Here is a 19,411-nt window from a genome sequence, read left to right as displayed (position 1 = left end):
CCAGCTCAAAGGAAGTCCCAGTCATCCATGACGTATATGGATGTCAAGTCATCACGTTGTGCTCTTTAAATATATACAATTTTATTTGTCAATTACTCCCCAGTGAAGGTTAAAAAGGACACCACGAGTTCAGGGAAGCCCAGCCCCACAGCACCCCTGGCCCATGCACGGCCAGCACTTCTGTTTCAGTCCACTTTCTCAGTGAGCAGTGAAGCCAGCAGACCTGGGGAAAGGGCTCTTGGACCCCAGCTGCCAGACGGGAGAGGTCCAGGACGGGATGCTCCGGGGGAACCTGACACCTCACTCCACGGGCAGCCACTCGGGTCACACTCACTGGGTGCCGGGTGGAGGGGGGTCCTGCTGTGTCACCATCAGCAAGGTGACAGCAGTGGCAGGGCGAGCTGGGCGAGGGATGGTCCCCCCACCTCTGCAGTCAGCACATCGGGCGCACGTCCTTCCAGGGGCCGTCCACAGACTTCAGAGCCCAGCTTCCACCTGGCAGCAGCTTGTCCCTCCGTGGTCTCAGAGGTTCCACTCTGAGACTGGGGAGTCGGAGGAGGAGAGCAGCTCCACCGTTCCCTCTGCAGGCCCGTCCCTCTGCCCAGGGTGTGAGCAGCGGACCCAGGCCTTCCGGACAGCATCTTTCAGCATCTCTGTTCCATAAAGTAGGAGGAAGATAGAAGGGAGCTGGGAGCCCGGTGGTGAGAGTGGAGCCTCCGCTGTTCATTCCTTTCAGAGACCACTGCCCTGGGAGCCTGCGTGTTGGTGGGGAGAAGTTGAGGGAGGGAGGCTGTGGGCAAGGGGAGGGTGGAGGGAGCTGTCACCGTCCTCCTAAACGCTCTGAAGGTGGTGTGGCAGAAGAAGGGAGGGATTCTCGGTGCAATGTCTCCAAAGCAGGGAGCTGCCTCCCCCAGCGAAGCTGCTCGGGGCGGGCGGCAGCATCAACATCCAGCCATTAAGGAAAAAACTGACCCTGGACGCCACCCCCACCATTAACAACATCGGCAGCCCTATTAAAATACAAGTCTGATTTGTGTTTAATGATCTTGAAAGGAAAGTAATTGCTTGGGTATTACCGTCTGAACGTCCTTCGAAGCGCAGATGATATTTACAATCGGATTGTCCTTTCCAAGGGGGCAGGCAGGCAGCCCTCCCCAGGCCTTTTGAAGCTGAAGTTGGGAAGCAGTGACCCCAACAACTGGCTTGAGGGTCTTTGAGCTCAGCGCATATTTTCAATATCAAGAAACTCCTGGGCAATAAGCTCACCCCTTTCCCTCAGGGACAGGGACGTGGTCAGGCAATTTTATGGCGCAAGTTAGAGCCAACCAAGTGGTCCCTGGGGGAAGCGGCAACCGGTGCTGGTGCTGAGTCAGCATTCAGGAGTTTGCGGGAGGCAGGCTCCACCGCTCTTGAGAGAGGAGTGAAACCAAGTCGAAAGGTGAGGGTAAAGGAGAGAGAAAGGAAGTCGGGGCCCAAACAGACAGACTTCAATGTAAGCCAAATTGTGTAGCAAGGTGGGATTTTCTGTCCCCAAGCAGCTCTGAGAATAGAGCCTCAGTTGACAGACTGATGAAGACACCTTGTGTTACAGGAGACCCGCGGCTGAGTGCACGGAGACCAGGCGGCAGACACCGTGTGACCACCCAACTGTGAGGCAAACAGCGTCGGGTTCAAAGCCCAGCTTGGCCACCTGGTGGCTGTGTGATCTCCGGAGACGTGACTTAACTCCTCTGAGCTTCAGTGCCCTCGTTTGAAAAATGGAAATGATCATTGGATCCACCTTCTAGGCTTCTCACAGGGCTCCAGAGAGATTCTGGAAGCGAAGGGCTTTGCGCAGCTCCTGGCAAAGAGGAAGCGCTCAGCCAGCGTCCCTGGTTGTCATCAACACTGGGAACGGTGAGCCAGGTCCCAGCTGCCTTTGGCGCCCAGCTTTCCATTATCACCCTCTGGGTATGTGTGTGTTTTGCACGCTCAGTGTTAGGAGCACCTTGGTCTCCTGGCTGCGTGCTCAGATCTTGGTGCTCCCGCATGAGGAGGGTGTAGAAACTGCACAACTCTCCCGGTTCTGGAGATGAAGAACCTGTCGAAAAACTTGCCGTGGCCACAATGCCTCAGGCTGGCCTCAGGCAGGGTGAGCTGGGTTGGTCTGGTTCAGCGTTGCCTCTCCGAGGCCATGTGGTCTTCTGTCACCACTGGCCGTTTATGGACGAATCTGGCCTGTACGTCTTCCCTCTGAGCTAAAAGTCTGGGCAGCGAGCCACAAACTGTGAACCACCATTGTGAGAACAGAAAAACCGTTTTCCTCTGAATCTGGAAGACAAGGAAATGCGCAAAGGAAAGTCATTTCATCGGACCCCAGATCTCGGGGTGCTGGTCCCCAGCGAGAGGCTGACGATGGCAGGTAGCACACCGTGAGCACCCGGACCTGTGAGTGTCGGGGAGCTGCGTGGACTCCCTCCAACTCCCCTCCTCTCCTTCCCTGTGGCCACCTCCCGGCTTCACAGAACGGGCTGGAGGAGGTCCACTAACCCCAGATGCCTCCCTCTCTCACCAAACTCCGGAAGAAATGAAGACCTCGGTGAATTTGTACCCCCAAACCCAAAACTGCGACTGTGGGTCGGGGCAGCCTCACAGTGTACTGAAACTTTTCCTTATTCATAACTGCTCCTAACCCTAAAGACTCAGCATGAACGTGAGCCATAGAATTTTATGGCCAAAGGAGACCTTTGCAATCACTAAGCCCCATCTGGTCATTTTACAGATAAGGAAACAGGCCCAGAGAGGTGGTTAAGTGACTTGCCCAAGACACATAGCTGCCATGAGCTGGACCGAGATTTCTGACTCAGGGTCCTGGTTTTTCAATTAACACTAGATTAAGTGATAACTGAAGGTATATTTGTTGGAGATTTGTCCCAGCGTGTGTGTGTGTGTGTGTGTGTGTGTGTGTGTGTGTGGTAGAGAACAGTTGGCCCTTTTAGGGAGAGTGGGGTGGGGTGGGGATGGGAACGTTGGAAGTGATGTTACCCAGCAGCATCCTAAGCATTCCTGGAACCCCACAGGGCTGTCTCTGCTCTTTGTGCCCCAGGTTGCTGTAGGTTCTTTAACTGTGCTCCTCAAAGCGTGGTCCCCACCCCGCGTCAGCTGGGTGCCTAACAGAAACACGGGTTTTCAGACCCTCCGAGAGCCTGTGCCTCAGAGTCTCTGGCGGTGGCCTGGGGATCTTGGGCATGTCAAGACCTCCCCACGATTCATTGTGCTCGAACGTGAACCCCCTGGGTCAAGAGCCCCAGGCGGTGTGGGCCTGCTCTGCGGCGAATGACTGCGAGCCTGGGCTTGGGGCAGACTCTTGTCCTGAGCTGGGACCCTGTCCCTCCTCCCACATCCCCACCTGGCCACCCCTCACTCCTTCTGGTGCCTGCTCAGAGTCACCTTCACCACGAAGCTGCCCGACCGCCCTGCTTGAATGATGATCCACCCGCCCCAGAGTCCTGATTCCTCTCTCCGCTTGGGTGTCTCCACCACCTGGCCCACCGTCTGCATGCGTGGTTTGTTTGTCACTGTTCCCACTCCCAGCTCGGACATGAGCCTCACAGGGTGGGTGTCCTGTTTACTTCCACCGCTGCTGCCGCCAGCTCCTGGCCAGTGCCTGCACCTGGCAAGCGCCTGATGAGTGTTTGTTGAATGAATGAATGAGTGCAGCACTTGCTAACTGTGTGACTTTGAGAAAGTCACTTAGCTTCTCTAGGCCTCAGTTTCCTCACCTGGAAAATGGGCCTAACAGCCGCCTTGCAGGGTCATTGAGAGAGGTGGACAGGCTCACATGTGCACAGCTCCCTGCACAGGGCCTGGCACATGGGTGACCACCAGCGCTGATGGCACTGGCACTTCAGGAAGGTGGTGGGAGTGTCTCTGTTCTGCGTGTGAGGTTCAGGGAAGGGCCGGGAGTTCTTCAGGGTCCACTCGCTGGCAACGTATTTTTTAAGCCAAATGCTTAATAACTCAATTTTAGGGTCACAAAAGAGATGCGAATGTCAGAATGCTCAGATTAAAACGCCTATGTGTTACAGGCCTCACAAGACCAGGCCCAAATTAGAAGCAGTCGTTCTGTGACGTGTTTATGAAATCGGGGAGAGATGCGACTGCACAAGCTGCCCTGGACCCTCGCCCTGGGGACAGGACGGCTCCATGGCCCCAGCTTTTGATCAGTCTCCGTGCTGATGGCTGCTCAGGGGTCCATTCAGAGAGGGAGGGAAAGATGCTTCACTCTGGAGCCCAACTTTGGGGCCGTGAAAACGTGACCTCGTTGACACACCTCTCACCGAGAGCTGGGGTCTGTCCCTTGCCCTGACATCTAGGCAGCTTGTGACTGTTCCAGGTGACAGAGCGTGGCCACAGCGATGCTGTGGGGCTCCTAGAGCTGGTTCTAAAGGTCATGCGACTGATGCAAGAAGGCTGAGTGGAGAGGCCACGTGGAGGCTCCCATCCTTGGTCCCAGGGAGCCCTGCCTTGAAGCTGGCCCTGCCGACACGAGGATGGAGCCTCCAAACATCACCTGGACCTGAGAGACCAGCCTGTCCACCCCCCGAATACCACCAAAGTGGCCCCTGTCCATGCCACATGGGCAGATGAGCCACCAGGCCATGCCCTGCCCGAATTCTGACCAGAATTGGGAGCCACGATAAAACGATTAAGTCATCACATCCTGGGCTAGTTTGTTACACAGCGATGACTGACTGGAACCCACATCTTCGAAAGCAGCCCTGCCACAGGCCTGGGGCCAAGGTGCCGTGTGAATAACTTCAGAGCACAAGACAGACGGAAAAAGGAAATAGTCTCTGTTGTTTTCTTCTTGGTCTTATGAGCATCATTGATTTAAACTGATTTTCTGAATCCCTTTGTGCTCGGGGTCCTGTTGCTGGGAAGGCCTGTCTCCCAGCACACAGCTCCCCCTTCTCTCTCACCCCTCTCTCTGCACTGAGCCCTGCTCCGGGGCGCGTGGACTCCAGGGATCCAGATATTCAGAAGAAAACTGTCTAAAAAGAATCTCAAAATGCGTTAACCACAGAAGAATGAATGAAAGGAAACACATGACACAGAGACTTGAGTTCAAGACCCTGGCGGACAACCTCTCCTCTCTGCCTCAGCTTCAGTCGTAAGATGGGGTGGCCTTTGAGCCCCAAACGATGGCCCAGCATCGGCACCCTGAGTTTTCAGAGCATGAAGGACGCACGAGGAGGCAGCATCCTCATTGCGTGGTCACAGCCCCAGAGGGCAGGCCTGCATTTGCCATTTTTGTAGCTGTGAGCCCAACACCTGAGAAAGTGCTGTTAGAAGACAATGATGATAACATCAGCAGTGATAGGAAGCCCTTCTGAGCACGGCGCCAGACGCTGTGCTGTGTGCCGTACGTGCATCCTCTCCTTTAATCCCCACAACAGCCCTGCGAAGTGGAGACTACATCCTCCATCCCACAGACAGGGAGACTGAGGCTCGCGAAGGTCATGTGAGAGACCGGAGGCGCAGGCCAGCGAGCAGCGCAGCTGGAGTTGGAAGCCAGCTGGTCTAAATGGAAAGCCCAGCTCGGACCACAGCTACTTGTGGAAGGAAGGGCAAGAAGGAAGGAGCGTGGTTTCTCCCAGCCTGTGAATGTTGGCTTTGGTCACCAGAGTGGCTCAGACAGCAGAAGAAATTAAGGCAAAGGCCTTGCCTTGTCTGCCGAGCGGCCAGCCTCCTGAGGTTCAGCCCTGCCTCTCTCATTGGCCACAGTCCCAGGCCATCCAGCCCCCTGGACAGGTACTTCGTTCCCTGCTGATTCCCCACTAGACAATGGGCCAGCTGTGCAGGGCTCCTGCCAGGGCAGCAGGACGGTCAGTCAAGCCAAGGGCTCAAGGAAGGGGATCCATCGTTTGAGATGGGGTCTGGGAAATGCCTCAGGGAGGCCACTATCCAAAGTCGGTCATTAAGAAAAGTATCTGGGTTATGTCTGGGGAAAGAATTTCTCAGGGCTGGTGATGGGAGCTGATGTGGGGTGGGGCAAAGCACTGTGGCCTGGAAGCCAGGCGATGGGTCCCCATCACAGCTCTGACACAGATTGCCCAGCAGGACCCAAGCAAGCCGCTGTGCCCACGGGTTCCGTCATCTCTAAGGTCCCTCCTTGCTCTGAGATGTTCCTCTTGGCCAATGATTCGAAATATCCCCACAACAACCATGAACCAGAGACTCAATTTGCAGCACAGAGAACATACTAGAAGGCTCTGGGCCTTTGACCTGAACTTTCAAACAATTCGGTAAGAAAAACACAGCCAAGGACAGCGTTGTCAGGGCAGCCAGCATCTGTCCCCTGAATGTCATCACCGCCAAGCCGCCTTCTCTGTCACAGAAAAGTTGCTCAGCTGAAGACTACCGGGCATCGTCTTGTCCATCTTCTTGACCACAGGGGGCCGTCCGGGGAGGAGGTGGGGTTTTGTGGTGAGGAATCAGACGTGGTGCTCACATCCTGAGAAGCTGTAAATGCTTCCTCGCCCCACGTCAACCCACACCATTTGCATCCTGTGCCTCCTCCTTTATCTCTATTCATATCCTTACAGGAACACGTCCTGCCCCCAAATAACAAATCCATTCAAATGGGATGCCACCTGATTTGCTCAAAACCTTGTCCACGCTGCTCTGAAACGATAAACCATGACCGCCAGGACCATCACCCCGGACCTGGCACCCACCAAGGCCCCTCATCTGCCCTTGATCCTCATCTGAATGAGGCTGTCCTTGACGAATGAGGTGGTCCTTGAACCTACTTCTCTGAACCCGTGGCCTTACTTCCAGGGAGGCCTGCTCCAAACTCATTTCTCTTTCCTTGGTTTTCTGTTGGTGGCTGAGCTGTTTCTGTTCCCTAAAGGACACCTTTGTGCTCTGGGCACTCAGTGTGTGCTCCTCCCTCCCAGACTTTCACTCACTTCCTCCACAGCCCGACCCTGAGGCTCTGAGTCTTTTGGACTTGTTTCTTCTCCTAACTGAGCGGGGACTCTGCGTGGGAAGTGAGGTCTCCAACTCCCTAACAACCCCAGAGAGAGCGGTGGCAAAGACGGCCAGCTTGATGACCCCAGCTGAGACCTGCAGCCCCTCACTGGGATGTTCGGTTCTGGTACGGAGGGGCCCCGAGCTGGTGAACCGTCCAGCTGCGGGCGTTCGCATCATTGCTCCCCAGGGTTTGCTGCATCTCTGTGAGAAGATGGCACCGCCTGCCCAGTTGACATCAGGCATGGCCACGCGACTTGATTTGGTCAACGGTACTTGAGTGGCAGTGACATGTGTCACATCCAAACAGAAGTTGTAACAGCCGTTGTGTATTTGTGTTGCTGCCATTTCTCTGCCAGGAAAGCTGCACAACGCAGAGAGCAGCTGCTCCTTCAGCCTGGCTCCCTGAGTGAAGGCCCTCGGAGCAGAGCCGCAGGTCGCCCACTGTGAAATGCGACGTGAGCAAGGAATTGACCTTTTTGTCATGAGCCACTGAGCTGTTAGGGCTGCGTGTTACTGCAGTGCGACCTGGGGAAGCTGACGCACGGTCTCACGGTGCAAACAGTGCCGTCCGGGAGCCAGGCAGTGGATTCTGCCTCCTCCTCAAGGGAAATCCTTCTCTTCCTCTGCTGTTCACAGAGCGGGTGACCATGAAGACCCTCCCCGAGCGGTTCACCGCAGTGAGTATGGCCGTGGCTCTTCACAGCTTCCCGAGGGCTTGCTCTTGGCCCAGGGTCTCCTCCGGCCCTGAGGACAGCCTGGTGAGTTGTGACAGGTGAGCGCTTCTGTTCCTGTTTGTAGAGAAGGGAAGCAAGAGCAAATAGATTAGGCACTTTGCGAAGGTGGCGGCTCTTCAGGGGACAACCAAAACTGGCACCCAGGCTCATGCTCCCAGATGTTTCTGCTCCACCAGGCTGCCCAATGCTGGTGCCGCAGGAGGGAAACGAGAGCTGCCCAGGGCCTCGCGTGTCACAGTGCTGTGAGAGACCACAGAAAGCATGGTCCTGTCAACAGGGTAAGACAGGCCTCGGTGTTGGACATGCCTGCTCCACTCACCCACAGGCACCTTGAACACAGCATGCAAATAAGCATGTGGGGAGCCAGCCCAGTGGTGTAGTGGTTAAGTTCTTTGCTGTGCCTCAGTGGCCTGGGGTTCCCAGGTTTGGATCCTGGCATGGACTTACACACCACTCATCAGGCCATGCTGTGGCGGCATCCTACATAAAATAGAGGAAGATGGGCACAGATCTTAGCTCAGGGACAATCTTCCTCAGCAAAAAGAGGAGGATTGGCAACAGATGTTAGTTCAGGGCCAATCCTCCTCACATACACATAAAAAGCATGTGTGAGTTACCCTGGCTTTTGGGAAAGGCAATGGCATTTTGATACATTTCATCTGGAAAATCAGTGGATCTGGACCTCGTCAGCTATTTGCTCAGAACAAATAAGAGCTATGATGTGCTCTGTAAAATTTAAAATACACACTCACAAGACTTGAGCAGGAGTTTTTTGGACCAAACTTTTGGTCAATCAGATCTTGAACGAGTGCAAACAATCAGAGCTCAGCCATGCCCCAGACGGCCCCTCAGATGAGCCGACTCATCACCCAAAATCTGAATGAGCTGCAGTTAGCAACTAAATAGAGAACGATAAATAACATACACTAACATAAGTAATACATTTATGTTAATATAACTGTTATACTTGTACTGAAATTACTGCAAAATAATTAACAATTACTAAGGTGTTAAACCCTACCCTTAACAGAGGCAAGAATTTTGAATTAGATTATGTAAAAGGCAAAAGCAGGTGACTCGAGAAAGATGCAGTTTGCCTCCTGGCAGCTTGAGCTTCCCAGGGACCTCTCCAAGACCTGGACTAGGCTCCGCAGCCCCCAGGAATGAGGAATCCACTGAGAACCCGAGGCCACAGGATCCAGAGAAACACGGCTGCAGCGTTTCCTCTGCGGCAGTGGCCGTTGGCTTAGCCATCCAGGCCAGAGCCATGTTTGAGCCGGCTTGCCTGAATGACATGCTTACCCATGGCTATTCCAGACCAGTGGGGAGCCCCACGTGTGGAGATCTACATGTGAGCAGTGGAGGAGTAATCGTGCCCTCAGCTCCACCACTGGAACTCAGGCACGGACTCCAGATACCTGCGCCGTCCCCTCCTCCCCAGCCTTCAGAACGCTCAGCGATCAGGATTCACTTGTGTGTCTGGCTCAAAATCAGTTCAGTTTTGATGACACAGGGTGGGAACAAGAGAGAAAGAAGTCAACAACAGCAACAAAAAAATCACTAAGACGTAAATCTTTTGACTTAGGCAATCATTCAATACAGTAATCACATCTGTCTTGGGAAGAAATTCATTTCTATCTTGTCACTGACTTGGGTCATGTTAGCAATAGTGTCTGCTGGGTCTTTCTTCAGAGTGACTTTGACACATACACATGCAAATAAATCCATATTCTCATCTTAATTAACACATTTTAAAGAAACCATAGGTTCACATACCAATACGTGGATTACTTCATATCATGTTTAGATCAAAAAATAAGGAGTGTTTTTGAGCAATAAATGTGATGTAACCATGTTTTGCAAAGTTTCCTGATTAGCTTTCCCCAGGCACTTCCTGTTCTGCTCTCACCTCCATGAAGCTGCCAGATAGCGAGGCATCTATTTCCTCAAGGCAGAGTTGACATGACAGAAGGAGAAAAGAGTTGCATTCTTGGCTTTAGTGTTTCAAAAACCAAGTCTTTTAATTTGCAAAAGTCTGATTTAGGGTCTTAAAACACAACAATAATTTGACTCACATCTCTAGTGGGCTATAACCCAAAGGCAAAAAGAACTGAAGAAAAAACCACCTTAAACTGTTCTCTATCATTATATCGCTGGTGGTAGAGCTGGTATTCTAACACTGTTGTCCATGTATTGTGGACTAAAACAAATGAATAATTATATGGGGAGCATTAGGAACCAGAATTTTTGGCACAAAGGAGAAATAGATGTAAGACAGATGCAGTTAAGCAAAAATTCTTAAGATTCTGCATCCAATTCCAATGTGTGGGGTTTTTCTTCCACACCAACAAGCAATTCTTGGACACCCTACAGCTGAGTGTCTACAATTCAACTCAATTCTGATGCCATCTGCCTGGAGTTGGCATCAGATCCCACAGGCTAAGGGCTCAGTCCCACAAGACTGCCCCCACTTCAGACCCGATCGCAAGTCCAGGTTGTCACCTGTTCTTCTGATGGACCGGCTGTAACTCAGAGGTCCCCAGCACCCTCTCCTTCGGTCCAATTAACTGCTAGGATGGCTCACAGAACTCAGGAAGCTAGTCTGCTCACTAGATTACCGGTTTATTATAAAAGGATGTAACTCAGGAACAGCCAGATGGAAGAGGTGCACGGGGCAAGGTACAGGGAAGGGGTCCCGAGTTTCCACGTCCCCTCTGCGCGCACCGCCGTGCCTGCACCTCCACGTGTTCACCAACCAGGAGCTCTCTGAACCTGGTCCTTTTGGGTTCACATAAGCGTGATTGATTAAATCATTGCCCGTTGGTGATTGAACTCAATTTCCAGCCCCTCACCTTTCCCAGGAGGCTGAGGTGGGTGGGGAGGGACCACACGGCTGAAAGTCCCAGCTCACTAATCACGTGATTGGTTCCCGTGGCAGCCAGCCCCCATCCTTGGGTGTGGTCTAATAGTCGCCTCACTAACATGACATAAGACACCTTTACAGCTCTCACCACAGGAAATTCCGAGGGTTTCAGGAGCTCTGTGCCAGGAATAGGAAGGAAGACCAAATACATATTTACTATAAATCACAGTATCACAGCCCTACAGTCTTGAATCTGATGTATCAATATGAACTCATGATGATGCGTTTGATCTGTATCCCTACGTTTGTCCACTGAAAAGGGCAGGAAAGAGCCCCCAAACCCCAGGGTGTGCAGCACCAGGAGCGAGCCTGGTGTGGACTACGGACTCTGCGTAATAAGGACGCGTCAGCGTGGATTCACCCACGGTAACAAACGCACCCCGTGGTGGGGGTGTTGACAGGGAGCCAGGCAGTCCTGTGCGGGGCGAGGGTATCTGGGAATTCTCTGTACTTTCTGCTCAATTTTGCTGTGAATCTAAAACTGCTCTAAAAATATGACTATTTAAAAGGAAAAAACGAAAACATGATCAAGCAGTTTTCTCACCCCGAGGTGAAAGGTGCTGTGAGCTAGAGGAGGAGAGTAAGAGAAGCGGGAATAGGGGCCTAGGTGCCAACAGCTCTGAGGAAGAGCCCGTCCTGGAGACGACTTCAAGCGTGAGCAGGAGGGGCCGTGCCCTGTCCTGGAGTAGAGCCAGGAAAATCCACGCTTTGGGGTGTCCTCCTGCCCAACCACGATCAGGCGTGGTGCTGGCTGGAAGAGCTACAGGCTGCGTCTAAGATGCCACCTGGCAGAGTCCCCGGGGTCACAGAGTGCCAGGGGCCGAGGGGCGCGGTGTCTTCCTGAGAGCCCGAGAGTGGCCTGGGGACACGCAGGACCTCCGGCAGCTCCCTGAGTCCCACAGCCGGGAAAGAACCGAGAGGAGAGCAAGCCCTCGAAGTGGAATGAGAAGTTTGCAGAAGCGACTCCCAAGAACCAAGGTTCAAAGCCCGGAGGAAACAAGACCCTCACGACCCGCGCCAGAGGGCGGCGTGCTGACAGCTGAGGACAGAACCGCTGGTTCTCCACCTCCCCCGCCCCAGAATGGGACCGCGTTCCTGCGTGGGAGGGAAAAGCCCTGACCTGGCTGAGATGAGGATTCTGCTATTTAGCAGGTGGGAGCTCACAGCACAGGAAACTTTTTAAAGTTCACTTACAGAAAAATTAAGTTGTTTCACATACATCAGAGTTTGGGCTCAAGGAGGTTCCAGTTATCTTCTTTTTTAAGGCAACATCCCTGATCCTGCGGCCTCTGTGCCGTAGCCTTTAGTGACAGTCACAACGAAAAGAGTCCTAAAATTGTCCTAAGAGACTCAGGGTGGGGGTGGGGGCCGTTCTATCATCTGTTAGGTATGAGAGCTGGGGGCACATGGTCAACTTTTTCAAGATACAACAGAGATCATGCATGCTGTGGTCTGTTTCCGAGTCAAAATAGTAACAACGGCTGGCTAACCTGAGCGGTTTATACGTGCGCAATGCTCTGTGTGAACGTCTCTTGACAAACTGTCATGCTTCTCCTCCCAGACAGACACACTGACACGCAGGACCCGAAGGAGCTCACCTGAGAGCCACACACCCGGCAGTTAGTGGAAATTCAGCCTGAACCTGAGCTGTGTGGCCGCAGGCCCAAGGTTCCCGGCCACGCTGCTCCAGGGCTGCTGTTGTCCTCACGGCAGACAGGTGCCGTGGGAGCCCAGCTCCTGGAAGCCGCTCCAGCCTCCAGTCTGGAAGGCAGCTCAGCGAAGCCTGGCTCCCATGCAGCGAGTGCAGAAGGGAAGACAGCCCGCCCCCCAAAAGCTGCTCTGGACAAGCTCAAGGTGAGGCCTGAGTTTGCTTTGACAAAAAATGTCTGTTTCAAGAAGACAAGTGCCAATGGCTGTCGTGGAAGCAGAAGGAGGCAGACTGAACTGCAGGTGGCCGGCCAGGGTCACTCTTGACCTCGCGGCTCTGCCCAGAGTCGGCAGTGGAAACGCAAAATGCGCTTGGTCATCACGGACTATCTCAGCCCCTCTCTAAGTGAGCCTCGGGGGAGAAAGTGGGTCACAGTCCGCGTGTTCTAGACTGGGCATGAGAAGCAGGCACAGAACCAGCTTGCTGGGTCAAGGGGGTTCTTTGCTCTATAATTTGACTTACAGGATTGGTTACAGGAGTGGACAAAGTCAACTAATGGCCTCCATTTTCATTGCTAATAAATGAAAATGATGTATGTAAAGCCTGATGGTAGATCGACCCTGGGGGTGTCTGAGTCACTGGGGCTCAAGCATCCATTTGGTCCTGTTTGTCCTGCTGCCACCAAGCAGAACGTTCTCACCTGCTGCCCAGCACAGGGGGAGGGACCTGACGAGCTCCTGGGTTATTGTTGGACATAGTGTGGTCTGGCTCTGGGTCAAAACAAATTTGGCCCTTTACAGTCTCTGAGGGTTGAGGCGAGTCCTGAAAGCCGGTGACAAGACCATAATAGGTCCTTTATGAACGTTTCTGTTCTCAGTGACAGTGAGCCTGGTGTTCAGGGCACTGACCTTGGCGGTGGCCTTCGGAGAGCCTGAGGCTGCTCTAAATGGAGGCTGCGCAGCTGGGACAGGGCTGTCCTGGGATCCCGGGGGCTCATTTGTACTTCCCGTTAGCAGGCTTCCGAGTGAGGGAGGAGCCTTCTGTGGGTGGAGAGACCAGACCAGACCAGGCACCGCCCCTTCCCCCACCTCCTGCCGGGACCACCAGGCCCCATGCCCCTTCCTCAGGGACTTTACCCGCACAGGTGCTGGAACTCAGAAGGAACGGAGGAGAAACCCAGGGAGGAGAGGGAGCGAGTTGTCTCCCAGCTCAGAGTGTTTGGGGACGTGGCCTCCCCAGTGCGTTCTTTCCAGATAACGCTGTCTGACCTTTGCAGGGTGGGGGAGGTGCCAAGGCCTCCGGCTCTCGCTGCCTTTTGCATCCACGTCAGTGGTTTTCAAACAGGAAGTAACCCTGGAGCTGAGGTGAGAGAGTAGGGTATAGACTCATCTTCAGGGCTCAGCTCTGCCCTCCCTGAGGGGCGGAGAGGCTGCACGGCCCACGGCCCCAAGATTAGGACGGGCGGTGTCAGCGCCCTCTGAGCACCACGGCTCTGAAGGGCGGCTCTCCTTCCCCTCTACCTGGCTTGCGATCACCTCATTGATCATGTTAGGGTAGAAGAAACGGCAGATTAGTGGTGTCGCCCCCTTTAGCCTGTACTGTGTAGGTCACAGCGAGGCTGCCATCTTGAAGACAGACAGCAGATCTAATGGGGCAGCTGAGGCCACTTCAGCATGGGTGCTTTGGAGCAGAGGCTGGGCTGGACCACTGTGTCACTGCCCCCGGGTTTCACAGCGTCCTGCAAGTCTTCTCCTCTCCAGAGACTCAAGCCTCCCTTACAAAGTGGGAGCAGTTATCACGTCTGCCTCACGGGATGGTTGTGAGAATTAAATGTGGCGAAATGCTTAGTGCCGTGCGTGGCACATGGCCAGTGCTCCAACAGGTCATGCTTGACGTTTTTGTAAAGGATGTGCCATGCCCCTTCTTACTAAGGGATGGAGAGAGAAGTGATGGTGAGAACTGTCGAGGTTTGGAACTACGTCAAGACCCTAGTTCTGACTCACCGTGTCATTGTCGAAGGACCCTCCTGAGCCAAGAATAAGGAGGGGGACAAGGTGGGAAGAGGGAGCAAGGGAATAGTGAAATTCCTCCACCTTCTAATTAGGCCTCAGGCTAGGTGAGCTCTGAGGAGCTCCTGGTACTAACAGCCCAGACTGGCGTGTATTTAAGAAGGGACAGACCCCTGTGCCTGTGTTCAGGTTATAACTTCTTCTGAACAAACCTCTCCAGTCTATGAGGGAATTGCATCGACAAAGTGTCAAGGGCCTGTAGAAATGGAGTCCATACCCTCTCCTTACACAAGAGGCAGTGAAGGCTCGGAGAGGTGAAGGGACTTACCCAAGGTCACTCGGTGTAAGAGCCTACACAGACCCAGGTCTTTCCTCTCCCAGTCCAGAAGCGTGTGAAGTGCCATAAACCAAGACCATATTGTTAGACTGGATTTTTAGAAAATGTCTTGAGTTGAGCCAGGTGGCTTTTTGTTGTTGTTTTTAGGTGCTATCAGTTTGCATGCTGTGAAATGAAGCACTTGACTTTTCATGGAAAACCTATAGTTTGTAAATATAGCACACGGTGGTCTGGATTTCATTGTTCTCTGAAAAAGAAATCTTGTTAGTGGATGAGACATGTGCTCAGCCCCATTAAACAGACCCGCAAATCTACTTCCCCAGCACCCCAAACACATCCAATAGAAATCTCCAGCTGACCTCACCAGGCACTTGCGAGAGTCCAGGATGAGCAAATGAGCCAAGACGGGGTTCACGCAGTCCAAGTGGGGGTTGGGATGAACTCACCGGGAGGAGACACTGGAGTGGGGAGGACGTGTAAATCATCATCCAAATCGGGAAACTTCTACGAGTGCAGGGGCAGCCCTTCATCACTACGCTGGGACAGCAGGTGCAAACTGGGACTCTCCTGGACCAACAGGGACACGTGGTCTTCATCTGAGCAAACACTTGAAGCAGGTGAGACAATCGACCCAGCAGACACCTCGGGAAAGAGTGGGTCAGGCAGAGGGAAGAGCAAGTGCCAGGGTCCTGAGGCCAGAGCAAGCCTAGCAAACTGGAGCCGTGCAAGGCTGCCCGTGTGTGTGGAGGGAGTGACAAAGCGAGAGCTGTCGGAGAGGAAGTCGGACAGGTGCTGGGCCCCAGATTGTTGAGGCCACTGCAAGGGTTTGGCTTTTCTCTGAGAGAAATGGGGAGCCGTGGCTGGGTCTGCAGCCTTGATCTGGCTTATGTTTTGCCAGGATTCACTTTGACCACTGAGTGCAGAGTAGACAGCAGGCTGGTGAAGGGGAAAGCTGGGGGACCAGGCAGGACGCAGCGGTGGGAGTGATGAGAAGGCAGACGCTGGATGGATTGTGAAGGTACAACCAGTAGGAGTTTGTTGAATTGGAAGTCAAGTGTATGAGACGGGAGCCAAGGATGACTCCGGGGTGCAAGGCCTGAGCACCTAGGAGGATAGAAGTAGCATTTGCTGAGCCGGGAAAGACTTTGGGTGGACCAGGCAGAGAGGGGAGGAGCAGTGACAATCAGGAGGTCACTTTGGGGCCCAAGAACTGTGAGATGGGACCGCCAGCAGGCTATCAGATACACAAGTGTGAAGGCCAGGGGATAGGTCTGGGCTGGAGAGATGCGCTTCAGAGTCAGCAGCATGTGGACGCCGCATGAAGCCTAGAGAAGGATGTGACTCCCCTTGCACCTCCAAGTAGTGCAAATACCCTTTTGCAGATCACATTTTTGTTTCTGGCCAAAGCAAATCAGAATGCTCATCCTCAAAGGCCCACCACAAATCTTAATCTGTCATGAAGTCTTTCCTAATTACGGCAATCCCTAGGAGACCTTCTTAATTTGTGTAATTGTCTGCCTCGCTGATTCATCAATTAATAACCATCTATTGGGCAAGTTCTGCTTACACGGCCCAGTGCTGGGCGCTGTGGGGACACGAAACAAGATCACCTGGTCCCTACTCTCAGAAAGCCGACAGCCAGCTGAGCAAATGGAAGGCACGTTGCCCAACGCACTGAAGAACACCAGGGTCTTTAAGGCGTCAGTCAGTGACGTGGGGGAGAGCCTCCTGAGTTTAGTCTTACTTAGAAAAGGCAGCTTCAGGGGACACATTTTTGGAAAATCTGAGTAGATGGTCTCTCTCCTAAAAGTCTTTCAGTTCTAAAAATCTGTGTTTCTACATATCTAGAAAAGTGGCTTTTTCTCTAGAGGAAGCAGATGGGATGGGGTAAGGGACACACTGGAGGTGGTAGCCCGCAGAGAAAGGGAAACCGTGAGCAATGCCTTGGGGGCAGGAGTGAGCACGGGGTGGGAGAGGAGGTGAGAGAGAGAAGGTCTGGATCTTAAGGGGTGTCAGAACCCGGCTTGAGTTTGGTGTCGTGGGCAACGCAGAGTGCATGGTTCATGGCTGCAACACAGGGCTGGACCGAGGAAGGGCTGGCCAAAAGTCAGGTGAAGCTCTTGTTATCAGGCTCAAGGCAATAAAGTTTGACCAAAATAATTGATTAGAACTGAAGACTAACTGTAGATCTAAGAGACCCTTCGTAGGAAGGGGAGAAGTGTGTGACAGCAGAGGAGAACACGGCCAGGAGAGGGGAGCAGGACGCCAAGAGCCCTGCCTGAGAAGGAGGAGTCGCACAACCACCAGCTGGGTTGCGGGGCTGGCGTTGGCGGAGAAGAGCTCACTTCGAGCAAGTCAGCTGTGGGAAGCATGGAGCACCTGAGAGCAGGGAGGGTGGAGGTCAGAGGTGGAGAAGAGGGAATTGGCCATGGGGGGCCCCGGGGAGCCTGGATACCCCATGCTTAGGGGTGGGTGATCTGTGCACATCCGCAAGCTTTGTCTCCCCGTGAGATGCCTGACACACTTCTATCTCATATTCTTGCAGTCTGTTGGGAGGCAGAACAGTGTGGCGATTAAGCACGTGGGGTCTGGTGTCAGACTCCCTCCATGCAAGTCCTGGTTCTACCCAGCACTGGCTCTAGCTGTGTGGCCCTGGGCACGTTACTTAGCCTCTCTAAGCCTCAGTTTCTTCCTCTGTAAGACAGGGGAGACCATAGTAGTTGCCTCATGGGAGTTGGGAGGATTAAAATTGACTGGGCACATGAGAAGTATTCAACCGTGTTGCCATCACCACACATGGCCACATCTTAGTAAACCATCACTGTTGGCAGAGCCCATGGAACTAATATGTAAAACCGTGCAGTCCCCTCTACCGGTTTGCCAGAGGGGAGGTTAAGGGAGAGGGTGAGCATCTATTGACCACCTTCTGCACGCCCACCACTCTGGTAAAAGCTCAACTGACCCTCTCAACAACCCCAGAAGGTCCCTGTCATCCCCATTTTATATACTAGCAAGTAGCAGCTCAAAAGAGTTCACGAGCTGCCCAAGGCCATACAGCTTATAAATGGGACGTATTTCTATGCCTTTAAAAATCCTGAAAGGCTACATTCCAAATTGTTATCTTCCTACTTTATATAGCTGCACCTAGTTTAAAACTTTCAACAAATATCTTTTATTCCTAGAATCAGTAAAAAATAGTCTTTCCATTTTGGGGGCCAAGGGAAGGGTCGGGCAGCCAGGCAGCCCCCGGTTACGTGCAAATGAAGAGCCTGGGGGCTTCTTCAACCAGCCAGCTTCTGACGCAATGTCGCCTGAGCCACGAGGAAAAGGGTAACTATGCGCAGCACTGAGGATGAAGAAATCGGGGGAAAAAGACAGAAAAGGAAGATGGGTAAGCGTGTAATGTATTTGAAAGAGATTTCCATCTAAGATAGTTAAAATAATAGAAACGTTTTCATGCTTAAAGGGATAAACTTCCCTAATCTGTCACACACTCTTAATCCCTGGATGAGGTGCCTCTGTTCTCAGAAAGTGGACACAACCTCCCTATATGTTGACCCCTAGGACCTTAGACCAGGCACAAATGCGATTAATTCTGTGACATCAACATATGTTAGCGGAAAAACCACAGAGGACTCCAGAGTCCAGATTAACTCTGTCCAAAGTTTGTTCTCATCGCATCAGATAATGACCTTCTGAAAAAAATATGAGGGAAATCCACTGACGAGGGGACCTTTGTGAGGGGTTTCAGGAGCTGAATTCCACTTTTATGGCGGCGTCTGCAGTCGGTATCAGGTTATTTGTGTTTTGAACCTGGTGATAATAGCAGATTTGTCAGCCATGTTAGAGGACGTTACTTCATTTTTAAAATAATTTTTAAATGGCTTAGCTATATTTGTCAGAATGTCATAGAAGGGAATTTGTCCTCAACAGGAATCAGAGAAGTTTGCCCAGACTCAGGGGAAAGCAAGGTGGTCTATTAGAAAGCGAGATGAGGTGACTTAAAGGAAATCTTGACAATCAATCTATTAGTCAATCATGCATCTCTGTGAAAGTTTACATTTCATACTTTCCCTTCTAAAGAATTTTTATTCTGGCAGGTGCATGCAACGTAATTCAAGTCAACCAACAGTTAGTTTTTGAACACCTACTGAAAACACACAAAAGTGAAGAAAGACATAGTCTCTCTTCTCAAGGGGTCATAATTGGCTGCAATACAGTGTCATAAATTCTATCTACACACACACACACACACACAAAGTACCCTGGGATGAAAGATGGGGTAGAAATTAATTCTTTATTGGGCCAAAATGAATGACCTAGTAGGTCAAAGAAAACTACCAAGAGACGCCTTGGGCTGAAGGTTTTGCAGCATATCAACCACCAATTTATCATTCATTTGCCTCTTGCTGCCCATAGGCCTCTTGAGAGTCAAGAAATTAGTTCTGCTGTTCCTAACTTTGCTTTAAGAACCCTGCTTGCTGATTTTAGCTTTCAAACAAAGTCTGGTGGGAAAACAGTGGAAATTCTGGACCTTAAGAACAGATTGAACAATTAAGGAAAAAAAAGAACAGATTGAGGTATTTTTCCCAGAAATTGGACAAATTTTAAAACTTTCAAGCTAAGAGAAAAGAGGCAGGATAAAAAACAGCTTCTTCCCTCCAACAGGAAGCTGAAGTCCCCTGGCAGAGGTGGGGAGGAAAGGTGACAGACCCCACTCCACTCTGCCTTGACCTCCATGCC

This window comes from Equus caballus, chromosome 7, assembly GCF_041296265.1.
Source record: "Equus caballus isolate H_3958 breed thoroughbred chromosome 7, TB-T2T, whole genome shotgun sequence".
Classification (NCBI taxonomy): Eukaryota; Metazoa; Chordata; class Mammalia; order Perissodactyla; family Equidae; genus Equus; species Equus caballus.
This window is presented reverse-complemented; position numbering follows the sequence as displayed.